The sequence below is a fragment of the Poecilia reticulata genome, chromosome 21 (assembly GCF_904066995.2).
Source record: "Poecilia reticulata chromosome 21, P_reticulata-male-v2, whole genome shotgun sequence".
Classification (NCBI taxonomy): domain Eukaryota; kingdom Metazoa; phylum Chordata; class Actinopteri; order Cyprinodontiformes; family Poeciliidae; genus Poecilia; species Poecilia reticulata.
This window is the reverse complement of record NC_088850.1, coordinates 23500297-23514155: the sequence shown is the minus strand read 5'-3', so window position 1 is coordinate 23514155 and position 13859 is coordinate 23500297. Positions and strand designations below refer to the sequence as shown.

General features: G+C 40.9%; 1 protein-coding gene across 2 annotated transcripts in view; it reads left to right on the top strand.

The window, feature by feature from the left end:
• The first annotated feature begins 3386 nt into the window (after positions 1-3386).
• The window catches only part of LOC103458003 (heparan sulfate glucosamine 3-O-sulfotransferase 5), a 78504-nt gene continuing 68031 nt past the window's right edge, over positions 3387-13859 (top strand). Inside the window, exon 1 of one of the 2 annotated variants that reach the window (XM_081602413.1) lies at positions 3387-3934. The gene's annotated coding sequence lies outside the window, so the exon portion shown is untranslated. The remainder of the gene's footprint in view (positions 3935-13859) is intronic. The other variant, XM_081602412.1, reaches the window with a different exon arrangement.

Sequence of the window (13859 nt, the reverse complement as noted above, 5' to 3'; positions counted from 1 at the left end):
TAGCATTTCATACGTTCCTGTCTAACTCCAGTCATTTCCATAATTGTGCTTGACACAGGCTGACTTAATGTGATGCATTAAAGGGTGGCATAAACAGACACTGTGTATCTATTAAAAAGCTTAACTGCTTGCTCTGTGATGAGCTGCTGGAAGCTCGGCTTTCGCACATAAAAGCTGGATCAGGTGAATAATTTATCATTCTCATCCCTCTCTGTGAAAGCAGAACACATTCTGCATCTGATCAGAGGAAGACGAGCATTAAAAACAACAACAACAAAAAACAGAAAAAAATTCCAGCCATGCAGTAAATTGTGAACCAGGCCTAAATTGTGAGTCACTTTAAATTTGAATGGGGAGTTATGCAACCTGCTTGTGTTTCTGCAGTGGCGGCCCCATCTGCTGGGGTTCCCTGTTGCAGGCAGAGGCCAGCCAAGCTGTCTAATACATGACGGCTTCAGTCTGCTGTGGGTCGGCTGAATAATTCAGAATTCCTGCTCAGGACCGGCTGGCAGCCAGATGCAGGCATCCGAGACACCACCAAGGTTTTACAAATAGACGCAGGAAAGCTATCACTGGATATCAAAAATTCACATTTTCTCAATGTGAATTAAGAAAATATTTTAATTAGCTGAAATTAATAGAAATAGAAGTATTTTTTATATATATATATATATATATATATATATATATATATATATATATATATATATATATATATATATATATGTGTGTGTGTGTGTGTGTGTGTGTGTGTGTGAGTGTGCGTGTGCGTGTGTGTGTGATGTGTGTATATCTGGGGTTGTTTGAGTTTGGTTTTGGATTTTTTGTCATTTTTGGTGTTCCGTAGTTCTTTTCAATTCAGTTCTACCTTAGTTTCCATTTCTGTACTTCCTTAGTGATGAACAGAAGTTTCTAGTTGCTCTGGGTTTATTGGTGGTTGGCAAAAAATGTTAAGTAAGCATTACCGCCACCAACTGGTAAGGAGTGTGGACCAAAAAAAAAAAAGAAATAGATCAACAATGTCCAATTTTATTTTCATATTACTAAGGTTCTTAATCTGGTAATTCCAGCAATGCAACATAATATGTTCTATTGTCTCATCTTCCCCATGGTCACATTTCCCTGTCTGGTGTTCCCTTATCAAAAATAATGAGCTTTTCAATCCAGTGTGTCGAAAGTCATGAAATAATTATCTCTTCTCTCTTGTTTCTATCTGTTCTTCTCATTTCTTCAATTCTCTTTTAGATTTTATAAAACCTCCGTCCTTTCCTTCCTTCTACCCTGAAATTCCCCCCCTCTCTTTCATTTATTGTTTAATTATATCCTTTATTTCTGTTTTACTAAAACTAACATTAATATCTATCCTTACCTGATTTGTACTCTCCTTAGCCGTCCTGTCTGCCACTTCATTCCCCTTAAACCTGTGATGTGCTGGAACCCATATAGCATGTATTGTTACCCTCATCACATTGATTCCACAAAGTGTTTGTTGTATTTTAATTAATATGTCTAGTCTTTGTCACTTTCTCTCCCCCCTCCTCAGCCTGTCTCCTGCTCCAACTACTCACAGTTGCAATCAATTAGTTCATCAGCCCAGGTCTTCAGTCTAGCTCTCAACCTTCAAAGTACTTAAGCTCTTCATAATCTGTCACTACTCGCCGGTTCGTCCTGTTACTCCTCGTCTCTCGTCTCTACATTTTTATCAATCAATCAATAAAATCCCCACCGTAACAAACTTACAAATTGCATATCATGCTGCTAGCACTTAGCAATTAGCAACAACTCAGAGGTCGAAGTGAGAACTTGAGCACCAAAACCAGTCACTCAGCTGGAACACGGTGTGCTAAATGTTTAAACATTATTTAATGAAGCTTTGAGGCAAGTCATTTTCCTCAAGGAATTTTAATAATCGAAGTACTTGAACCATTGGAGGAATCGTTACTGCCCAATGCTCTCTCTTTTGGCTCAGCATGCTTGAACACATCTTTAAAGCACTGAACTTTTTAGTAAGCAGTTCTCAAAGGCCCAGTGTGACAAGCTGAGGCAAGTCAGTTTGTTTTACTGAATCACAGATTTTTATAACATCCTCATCTGAGCCTGACAAATCTTTAAGAAGTGTTTAGTCTATTCAGTGTATACGTCAGTCCCAATTCCTTTTGTGCTGATGCTGCTCCTGTAGTTTAATGGAAAACATCCATCCATCCATTTTCTGTACACCCTTATCCCTTAGTAGGGTTGGGAGGTGCTGGTGCCTATCTCCAGCTAACGTTCTGGGCATGAGGCGGGGTTCACCCTGGACAGGTCGACAGTCTGTCACAGGGCAACACAGAGACACACAGGACAAATAACCATGCACACACACACTCACCTAGGGACAATTTAGAGAGACCAATTAACCTGACAGTGATGTTTTGCCGGAGAACCCGGAGAAAACCCACAGGGAGAACATGCAAACTATGCAGAAAGGGCTCAGAATCGAACCCAGAACCTTCTTGCTGCAAGGCAGTAGCTCTACCAACTGCACCACTGTGCAGCCCTTTAATGGAAAACATACATTTCTGAAATTAGGCCCATATATGTCATCCCTCATCTATGTGTTCCCTTAAGTGAGCAATCAAAGCATTGGTTCCCTCACACAGAGTGAGACGCTGCATTTCATAACGGCAGAATCACAGGAGACGGCTGCCATAACAGTTTGGTGGCGGAAGAAGTGTCTTTAATATGCAATAGAAAAGCTTGGAATTTTTTCAGCACATTTTTTTCTATGTTGTTTTTATGATGATTACAAATATACATACAGTGAGGGAAACTGTACTAAACAATTTAAACCCTGTTGTTTCACAAAGAGCTACAACTGGCTCCCTGCAGCTCAGAGAATAGACTTTAAAACATTTCTGTTAGTTTATAAATCACTGAACAGTTTAGCACCACAATACATTAAAGATCTGTTGCTGTTCTATCAACCTTCCAGACCCCTCAGGTCTTCTGGTTCTGGTTCTGCTCTGCATCCCCAGAACCAGAACCAAACGTGCAGCATTAGCTTCTATGCACCACAAATCTGGAACTAACATCCCAAAACTGCAAAACAGCAGAAACACTGAGTTCCTTTAAATCAGATTAAAAAGCCACCAGGTCAGCGTTGCTTTAGAACCATAGTAAACATGATCATATCTGATGTGTATTGATGACATTAAGATGACACGAAGTAATGTTTGTTATTGGTTTTCACAACTGTTGATGATAGGATGTTTTTTATATTTTCGTGATGATGAAGATTGATTGATTGATTGATTGATTGATTGATTGATTGATTGATTGATTGATTGATTGATTGATTGATTGATTGATTGATCATCCTAAGGGTCAGATCTTGGGTTAGTTCTTCTTGTTCTCTGGTTTCAGTGTGAGAAAAATGAAACAGAATTTTAGATCATTCATGAGGTCTACCCATGAGTCACATGCTATAGGCTCAGCACAAGCCATTACCCTTTTCTTTGTCCAGAAACAAAACTGACCATCTTTTCCAAACTTTTCTTCCTCACTCTGGAGCGTCTTTGCGCATCCTCTGTCCATCCTCCTCCTCCTTGCAGAACACGCCCCAGCAGCCTCCAGCCTCCAGCACACAGCGGCAGCAGCAGCAGCAGCAGCAGTGAGTCTCAGCTCCGCCACGGTGTCGCTCCTGGAGGGCGATCCGGTCCGACTGGACTTCCCGAACAACTTCTGTCAGAGTTCCGTGGACCTTCGGAGGAAGCAGAGACAACAGAGCCGGGAGGAAACGCTCTCTGCCTCCTTCCTTGTGGTTTTCTTCAGCGGTCCTTTTTGACATCCCGAACTGACTTTTCATTTCTGTCCTCCGATCCGCTCCCGACCTGCGGGGAGCCGCAGGTCTGGACGGGAAGAACAGCCGCCCGGTCCGGGGAAGGATGCCATACAGGTAAGGAGAGACTCCGACATTTAACCCCGGAGTTAGCGGGGAAAGTATGTAAGTAGGCGGTTCGGCTTGTTCTGGGTCACTTCTGAAGAAATGTGCAGCATCAGTGCTGAGAATAAAAGAAGCAGGATATTTAAGGCTCCGGGTGAAGCTGAGTAGCAGGATGCTCCTGTGCAGACAGCGTGACCCTGACAGCCTTCACTTCTGTTTGGGCTCCATGACAGCTGGATCAGTTCTGAACATTGGAAAGTTGAGTTCAACCTTTCTCTGACTTCCTCCCCTCCCAGACTCAGAGCCATCAATCCCACCTCAGCTGGGTTCATTGTTGTCTCAGAGGACAGGCTGATCGTCATCATCTCTCCTAGAAGGCTCAGGTATAGTCAAAGCTCTGGAGCAGAGAGGGAGAGCGGAGGCAGGTGTGCAGGGATAGAAGGTGATTTTTTTCTCTTTTTTTTAGTTTTGGTTTCATAAAGATAAATAGCCAGTTATTTGAATGAAAAGAACAAGCAGGAGCCTGGTCAGCATGTGCAGTGACACTTTGGATTACTGAATGTTTTATCAATCACAATGGCTCCAAAACACGGTCCAGTGGTCATGATGACTGATCAGCCTGATGCCTCTGCATCCTCAATAAACACCGTTTAGAGATAAGTAGACATTTTTGTTTCCACAAAGCCAAACACTTTAGTTCTTTTGGAAAATGAAACAACACAGAGGGTGACGGGAGGCTCTGAGAGTTTTGTTCAAAATAGCAGCTACAGCATCAGAAAGTTTGAGGGAAAGTCAGAAAAAGAAAGCAAACATAAAAATATTGAAATCAATATATTTTTTAATCATACATTTTCTTTCCAATTTTTTTATTTAATCATAAAATATATGTTTTTAATCATTATTATAAAATATAAATATATAAAAACATTTTTTTAAATGTTATTTGCCATTCTCACCTGTCTGATTGGCTCCAAGTCAAATTTAAATGGAAAATGGGAAGGCTTCTGACACAAAAAACAGAAGGGAGTCCACATATCGAGGCATAAAAGAAACACATTAATTTAATAGCTAATAAGTTAGAGTCTTTGATCCAAAGCTGCTGTCAGTAGAATGTTTCCAGCCCTGATTTAAAGGAACCAACAGTTTGTTCATATCAGGTTTGGGAGTTTGTTCCTGAGCTGAGGAGGAGAGAAACTAATTGTTGCCTGACTGTGTTTAGATCTGGTCCTGGAAAATCTGAAGAACAGAGGCATCAACATGGTTCATACATGACAGGCAGCTCAGAAATGGATTCCAGACCCTTTGGTTCTTTATGATTCTGATATTTATAAGGAACTTAAAAAGACCAGTTAAAATCCTGCACTTACAAATTATTCTTCCATGCATGTTTGAGAAATCCTTTAATCTCCATAGCAATCGTTCAGCTGTGCAAAACACCTGGTTGGACCTAGCTCCGCCTTCAAGGTGCAGCTCCTCCTTGAAGCTGCAGGTCCTCACCACTCAGGGAGGGAATGGAGAGTACAACTCACACTTTACGAGTTCAGATTTCAACAACAATATATTTATTTACTCTGAGGGAATGAAGACCGTGAACCTATGATGAAATTCTGTACATATTTTATAGAATATTTTCCAAACCAGACGCTCTCCTATCCTGACCCGTCAGCTTCTTCAAACTAGCAAACCCCTGTTGGAACTGCACATCTGCTGGGCTCATTATGTGAGCTACATGACTTGGTAAACGTTAAATGGTTAATAGAGGAGCCATGTTATGTGATGAGTTTCAGAAAGATCAGAAGGTTTAAAGAGACAGAGGCCCATTTTTAAAGCATTAAATTGCAAAATCAAATTTCTTTTAAGTCATATTTGATATGCAAAGCATTTTTATAATAATTGCATATAAAATTGTTAGTTGATTGTGCTATAAAATTACACTATTTGCCTGGAAAACGCACAATACTGTCCCTTAGTTCTATGTGGATCAGTGTCTTGCCAAAAGTGATTTTTTTGAAAAACAACACTGCTACCAAAAATAAATGTGGGACGCCTGACGTGACCGCCCTTCATCCTGTCCATGACATCATAATGACATTTAAATATGTGGCTGCAGGAAAACATCTAAACAGTGTCGGGGTCAGGATAGGAGAGCATCTGGTTTGGTAAATATTCTATAAAATATCACTGTACAGAACTTCATCACAGATTCAGATCTTCATTGCCTCAGAGTAAATAAACATATTGTTGTTGAAGTCTGAACTCATAAAGTGTGAGTTCTGCTAGAGGTCTGAATGAAGGTTGTGATGACACAGAGGTCCCAGCAGCTCGGACGTCTTACTGTCCCATTCATCATAGTGACTGTTGTTGGCGCTTCTGCAGCAGCCGTTGGCTGTGGGGCGGATCTGTAAACTCTGTCCTGTGACCGTGTGAGCAGGGCAGCTCACGCCCTGAGCAGCTCAACAAGCTGCCTTCTGGGAAACTGTCAGGATGGGGACAGGGTGGGAGGCAGCGTTTTTTAAAGTGGGGGGGATCCACCTGGAGGCCACCTGGGGGCGCTGTGGGGACCTCAGAAAGGTGAAGGGAAGATGAGAAAAAGAAAATGCAAAAATAAATAAAAATGTGAATCCCATCAAATCTTAAATTTTTCATCATAATTTTTGTTTTCTGTTATTAAATTATTTTTTAATATAAAATATAAGTTCAGATAATTGATTTAGATGTTATTTCTGATGCTTCTAATCTGATTGGCTGCCAGTCAGATTGATCTAGTTGCTTTGCTCCTCAAGCTAGCATAGCAAACCAGAAATGGAAAAGTTTGTGACAAGAAAGAGACCAAAGGAAGCAGCACCGCTGTGGAGGACTCTGCTGCAAAACAACATAAGAATGTGGGAATAAAATAGCATTTGATGTGATTAATGTAAAATATTGCATATTTTCTTATAAGCATAACGGGAATTGTAAAAAAAAATTGTATGGTCTGGTAATATAATTTTTAACATAATTTTCTGTGGTGGAAAATTGTAAAATTTTGCACCACATGAAACTCATGGCCATCTAAACTCAGATGGTGTGAGGCAGCATTTATTCTAAATGAATGTAATAATTATTGAGTAGTGAATAAAATAAACATTCTAAAAGTTGATGTTTATTTACACATTTTGTTGCATTGTCTGTGAGCCAGAGGTCAATGCTCTTTGAGGAACCATGACATGAGGTAGAAATAGAGCCGGGATGTGGGAGTCTGATTCCTGCTCGGTGTGAACACTCTTCCCGGTTTTGAAATGCTAAATGAGTGCCAAGCTCCACCCACTGGGCCGCCTTGACCTTGGCTACCTGCTCCTGGTGCCTTTAAGAAGCATCACATCTCAAAGAGAGTTCAGCCCCGCAGCTTGCTGTGTCATCACTCAACTCTCCCAATGGCCGACCTACTGTGTCCAATTTACAAAGACGTGTTTGGGTCGCTGCAGCGTGGATTAATTTCTGCCCCAGCCAGCAATTATGGAGGCAGGAGGGGATGAAGGGAGAGGATGGAGGGGTGAAATCTGAGGAGGGTGCAGAAATTTGTCAGCTCTCAGCACTGACACCCTCATCCAAGTCGTCTTCTAACGGATGGTGATATATGACTAAGGTGACCATATTCATTATTCACACAGCCGTCCTCTTTGTTTTCCCCGGCATCGTTCCCTCCCGGGTCTGATCAAGTGTGTTCCGTTCTGCGGCAGTAATGATATGAGGAGGTGTGTGTTGCCGTAACATTTGAAGGACGGCATGTTGCAGAGCCTTCCAAAACAATATCATAACCCAAATCCATTAGCAATATGGGTTCCATTGGCCAGATTTGCTTGATGCAATTTGGGCATCCTCCCACTGCAGAGCCACGGTGCAAAGCTGGGATTCATTTCATTAGCTGCTGTTTTTATCCCCTCCTTCTAGAGCAGTGTTTCTCAACCTTTTTTGGCCCAGCGCCCCCCCAGCCTTTATCCAGGTCCCTCACTGCCCCCCACCAAACAATGTGTAGGCTACTTTGCACTGACCATTATTTTTTCATTAATATTACTATCACTATTGTAGATGTTTTGATTTTCATGCTTGTTTATGTATTTATCATAAAAAATAATTTCACAGAGAACAAAAAAGTCATGGAAATAGAAATTATTTTCACAGGCATCTACAAAAAAATGCAATGAACATTAAAGTTAAAATCAGTAGGCCTAACAGCAGCCAATCAGAGCGGAAAAAATACTCTTATTTTGTGCTATTTTCTAGTTAAATATTACACAAAATGACCAGATAAAAGATGTTCAACATGCCAGTTTAAACTTTGAACTATTTGCAAACCGACTGAGCTCTGCAACATTAAAACATGGATAGAACTGTAACTACATTAATCATAGCTCTTCTTCAGTGTTTCTGTTTCTGGTGGTGCAGCTCTGTGCTGCCTTCAGGAGAATGGGACATCAGAGTATCATCCATAAAACTTCACCTACATGACATTTATTGTGCAAACCAGAGCTTTCAGTGGAAAAACAAAAGTTCCAGATCCTTTTAATGCCATACAAATACGAGACAGAAACACGGATTATATCTTTATATAGACCTGTCTATTGATTTATAGATTATTAGTTTTACTGGACAGAAATTACAAAGAACAAATCTGGTTCTTAATCAAATCCTAATGAGTCAAATTGAAAGTGTCATGGAGTCATCAGCCTCATGACATTAACACTGACATGAAAAATAATATTGAAGAAATAAATATATCAAATCTAATTAAAAACAAAAATAAGTGATCAGTTATTTACTGTTATGGTCTGTAAGATATATTTATTCTCAGTACTAAATATGGTCTCAACAAACCCATCACACTTCAACAATATTATTTTACCTTTTATCTGGAAATAGTGTCTGTTTATTCTTGCCATACAGTCTCTGTATTAATTATTGCTCTAAAGGTTTTGCCATACCAGTTTATTCCTCTGTTACTTTAGTTTCTTAGTTTATTCTTGCATTTTGTTCTTCATTCATTTCCATTTAGTTTCCTTTGATTAGTATTATCCTCTCTTGGTTTATTGCTATGTCCACTTTAGGTTCTTTCACTAAGACCTTTCACTTTAGCTCAGTCATTTTGCAAATAGTTCAAAGTTTAAACTGGCATGTTGTTCATCTTTTATTTGCTCATTTTGTGGAATATTTAACAACTGGTTGCTGTTAGGCCTACCAAGTTTAACTTGAATGTTTGTTGCATTTTTCGTAGATGCCTGTGAAAATAATTTCTATTCCCATGACTTTTTTGTTGTCTGGGAAATTATTTTTGATGATAAATACCAGAGGTGTGCCGATCGATCGGTCACCGATCATAATCGGCCGATTACCGTGAAAAAGTGTATGATCGGTGATTGGCAATCATTGGCTCTTGTTGCCGATACCGATCACCTGCATCTCATTTCGCAGCCTGCCTGTGCAGCTGGTCTCCTCTTTCCTTCACACTGCGCAAACGTGCAGCAACAAATCCTAAGCGATGTGGAACAATAACGCACTGAGTGAATGGGGACATTTGCGTGTTGCGGCCGAAAATTGAAGCAGGTCAAAATGCATCAACACAACGAAGCTAATATGACATAAAAACAATGGCATACTTGATGGAGTTTGGCTACATCGAGGCTCTTTTTTATGTTTGTCTTTTTTACTGAAGGGCAGTAAAAAAGACATATGGAGGATCAGATAGCAGGTAAAGCAGCGCACAGCTACAAACACTCACCCAGATTAGCAAAGCTAAACAAATAACCTGGAAAATTATTTAAGTCTTCGAGCTGCGATGTAAGATGCTGGTTCTGCTCTCGCTGTTGGACCGCTGCTACGTGCTACAGGTAGTAATATTTCACTACCTTATATATTAACACAGACCTTAATATTTCACAGACGGAGCGCCGCTTCTGGTCCGCCTGGTAGTGACTCTCACACCGAAGGTAGTGACTCTCACACCGAACCTTTGCTTAAAGCTGCAGCATCTAACTTAGCGGTTCTCAACGTGGGCGGTACCGCCCCCCAAGGGTCGTTCAGAGGTCGGCAGGGGGCGCTGGCGGACATTTTTCCAAAAGGGGGCGCTGGGATGCCTTTGGGGGGCGTTTAGTCGAAGGTAAACTTTACACCTTATATGCACAACAATACCAGTTTAGACTTTGAGCAACTTGGTAAAACTGTGTTGTGTAACATTAAATCATGCTTGGCTGCAACTGTATCGATGGCAGCTCTTCTTCTATTCAGTGTTTGTTAGCTTCTTGGCGCAGTTCCGCTCCTGCTACTGGTAGCTAAAATCACGATAAAAAAGATAAATCACTGTGTATCCCTCTGAAAAATGAACCCATTTAAATAAAGAAATCCCTCCATGGGTGACACCACGATATAGAGCGTTCATTTTATAGCGTTAACACGGTGCTGTAAGTGGTCCGGTATGAAACGGGGGCTTTAGAACAGCACAGCACTTTTAAATTTCAATAATCAGAATGCAGAAATTGTTTCCGTTGTTTTAAAAGGTTTATGTCAGTCTGCCTTTTCCCCATCTATCGATGGGGGCGGTCGCTTCCCGACTGCCCTGCTCCATAGGGGCTTAAAAAAAAGACGCGCACATTGCGCAAAACTCTGAAATGAGAAGCGGGACATAAAACGGAGCAGTGGCGCAACTACACATTATTTAGGTGGATGCGACAACATAAATCCCCCCCACCCCCACCCGAGGGAAGGAACGTCAGGGTGAAGGAGCGACGCTCACTCGAGGCATCCACCCCCCCGAGGCGACGATACGTGAAGGGTAAGACTCGCTACATTTACCTCATTATGTGCGCGAGGTGAAGGAGCGTAAGGTGACCTGAAATGTATGGGAAACTAAACTAAAGTTTACCTTCGACTAAACGCCCCCCAAAGGCATCCCAGTGCCCCCCTTTTGTAAAATTGTCCGCCAGCGCCCCCCTGCCGACCTCTGAACGCCCCCTGGGGGGCGGTACCGTCCACGTTGAGAACCGCTATTCTAGAGCCTTTCACACCCACTGCCAAGGACAGCTTTCACCTCAGATCTGCTCTAATGCTAGAACAGAACTGCTAATGGGAATGGTTACATAACACATCGTTTTACTTTAATAACATGACCTCATTGACAAGCACACACACACACCCAAAAAAAAAGAAATCCTAAATAAAATGTTGACGAAAAGCATTTGAATAAGTACGATGTCATAGGGAAAGTGAATAGAATTTATTAGTTATGGGTAATAATTTGATTAAGAAGATCAATCAATGCTCTGATGATCAACTGATTCACTAAACTAGTTTTACATTTACAGTCGACGTTCCAGAGCTCTTAGTCACTTTGATGAGGATAAAACTTAACGTCTCATGTAGATGTGAGTTGGTTCCTGATACCAAGCTTTGTCCATGTTTAGCTCCTGGGACTCCCTTCATTATGCCCATTGGACACAAATAGATGCTTCTTTAAAGATAGTCGTGAATTATTATGCATGGATGACATAAGTTTAAATCTGGGCTTTGTATAGCTTTAATACTATCTGATATGTTCTCACTACAACAGAGCACATCATCCCAGTTTAATGTCATTCCACTGGCTTCCTGGAGGTCAGAGAATAGATTTTAAAATTCTCTGAGTTACAGGGAATTTATAAACTTCTGCTACGTTCGCACAGCTCAGGAAATGGAGTCAAACAGTTGGCTGATGATGTAAATGAATGCTCTGGGCAGGGCAAACATTACAGGCTGGAGGTGTCATAATGGGAGAATACATCGGCACAAGAACAAGCTCTGGAATTTGTAATTGTAATTAGAATTAGAATATATGATGTAATTATTGCTTTACTTAAATAAAGTAACTGATTAACTGCATATGTGTGTATATGTGTGTGCCAGTGACTGGGTTTGTGTGTTTGTGTGTTGTGACTGGGAAAGCAACTTGCAGCGTTGTGATTTATGTCTGGTTTTATCTTTGTGTATTTTGTGACTAGTTTCGTCTACAATCTGGTACAAAGCTTCAAATGGTGGCATTTATGTTTGACTTGTTCATCGTCCCTTTTTAAATGTAGTTCATTGTCATCATTCTCTGCAGCCAAACCAGCTCAGGGGACAGAATTCTCCAGCTCTGCTGTAAAATATTATTAATGGCTAAATATTTAATCATGTTTTTTTTTTTCCTTGTTGGGACTCTAAAAAAGTAAACCGATGTTTTGTTTCAGTTTTGTCTCCCCATCTCAGAGTGCGGAGCAGCAGAAAACTCTCTGTGTGTTGGGAGAACAGGTGTGATCTGACACAAAGAGCTCGCAGATTTCCAACATGAAGTAACACGTGTTTTTATATGTTTATGACATCAGCACTATGTGAATAAAAAAGCTAATAGGGAGCAGGTGAATGAAAAATACCTGATTTATTCCTGAGGAAATGTGATGATCATCAACTTAAGATGTTCTCTAACTCATTTGGTATCTTGGTGTGATCAGGTCGCTGGTTCTATACACAGTGAGTAGAGAATGTTATGGCTCAGGTTACTGTGGTCAGTATCTATAATGCTGCCGTCTTAAAACCTTCTGATTAAAGTTGTTCTGGTTTTGTATAGATCCATATTTATTAGCCCTGCTGTGCTGGCTGTAGAATTGACCTCTGAACACATAAATAATAGGAGCAGTTATGACTCCTCTCTCTGAATGTCTGTCCTCTGCCACACACACACACACACACACACACACACACACACACACACACACACACACACACACACACACACACACACACACACACACACACACACACACACACACACACACGCACACACACACACACACACACCCTCAGTTCTCATACAGTGATAGGCAGGAAGTGAACACCAGCTGTAGTCCTGGTGGAGGAAGTGGATAATGATAACACATCAAGTAGCTGGAGGGGCCCCACTCCACCAGGGGCCACTCTGCTTTGTTTGGGTCTTATCAGTTACATCTGATCGAGTTTACATCATAACTTTACAAGATCACAGCTTAGCAGAACTGCAGAGTTCTGATAAGCTGAAACATTTCCACTTTAGCGACTGATATTCATAGAAGAACTGCTGTGTTTACAGAAATCTCAGTCGTTCATTTAAGCTGCAGTCAAAGCAAACAGCTTTGCGTTCCTACAGGTCAGAGCAGTTCGCTTTACGACAGAATCACCAGGAACGGTGGAATGCTGAGACAGCCACAGAACTTGTTCTCTCTCCCTGTGAGGTCGGAATGGTTATTTAGCAAATCATTTTCATAACCAGATGTTTAAAATCATGTTGTTTCTTTTATGAATACAGGATATAAACTTTTAAACTGTGTTTTTACTGCTTTCATTTTTATAGCTCCATTTGAGTAAGCAGTGTTACTTTTGAATTTTTATCTTTTCTTTAATATCTTCCAGCTGCAGTTTGTCTCTTGTTGTAACCTCAGGTTGAGTTAAATGCAGATCTCCTGGGATGTGTGACTGAAAGGATCCTGTCCTCTGCTGCTGCTTTAGCGGACCAGGACAGAGCACTGTGCTTGGTAATCTAATCGTTTTTTTCTTCAACAAGGTCAACTGCCCACTCCTGTATTTAGACTATAAATACATTAACATATCATAGTATTTTCCTCAGCTTCCTCTGTTCTCTGTGGACTCATTAAGTCGTCACTTCAGCACAACTTTGAATGCCCTTTTGAACCAGACATGCTCCAAAGTGTCTGCTCCTGATCAGTAAGATGCATCTGGTCAGTGTCCATGTCAGAGATGATATTCAGAAGGACCTTAATATTATCAATTTTTTTAGATATCACTGTGCTGTAGTCTGTGCGTAAAAAAACATCCGTGCATCTGCACCTATAGTCAGGAGAGTAAATTGTAATGTTTTCACCTCTAATGCTGTAAGAAGACAAAACGTTAAGGTAACAGT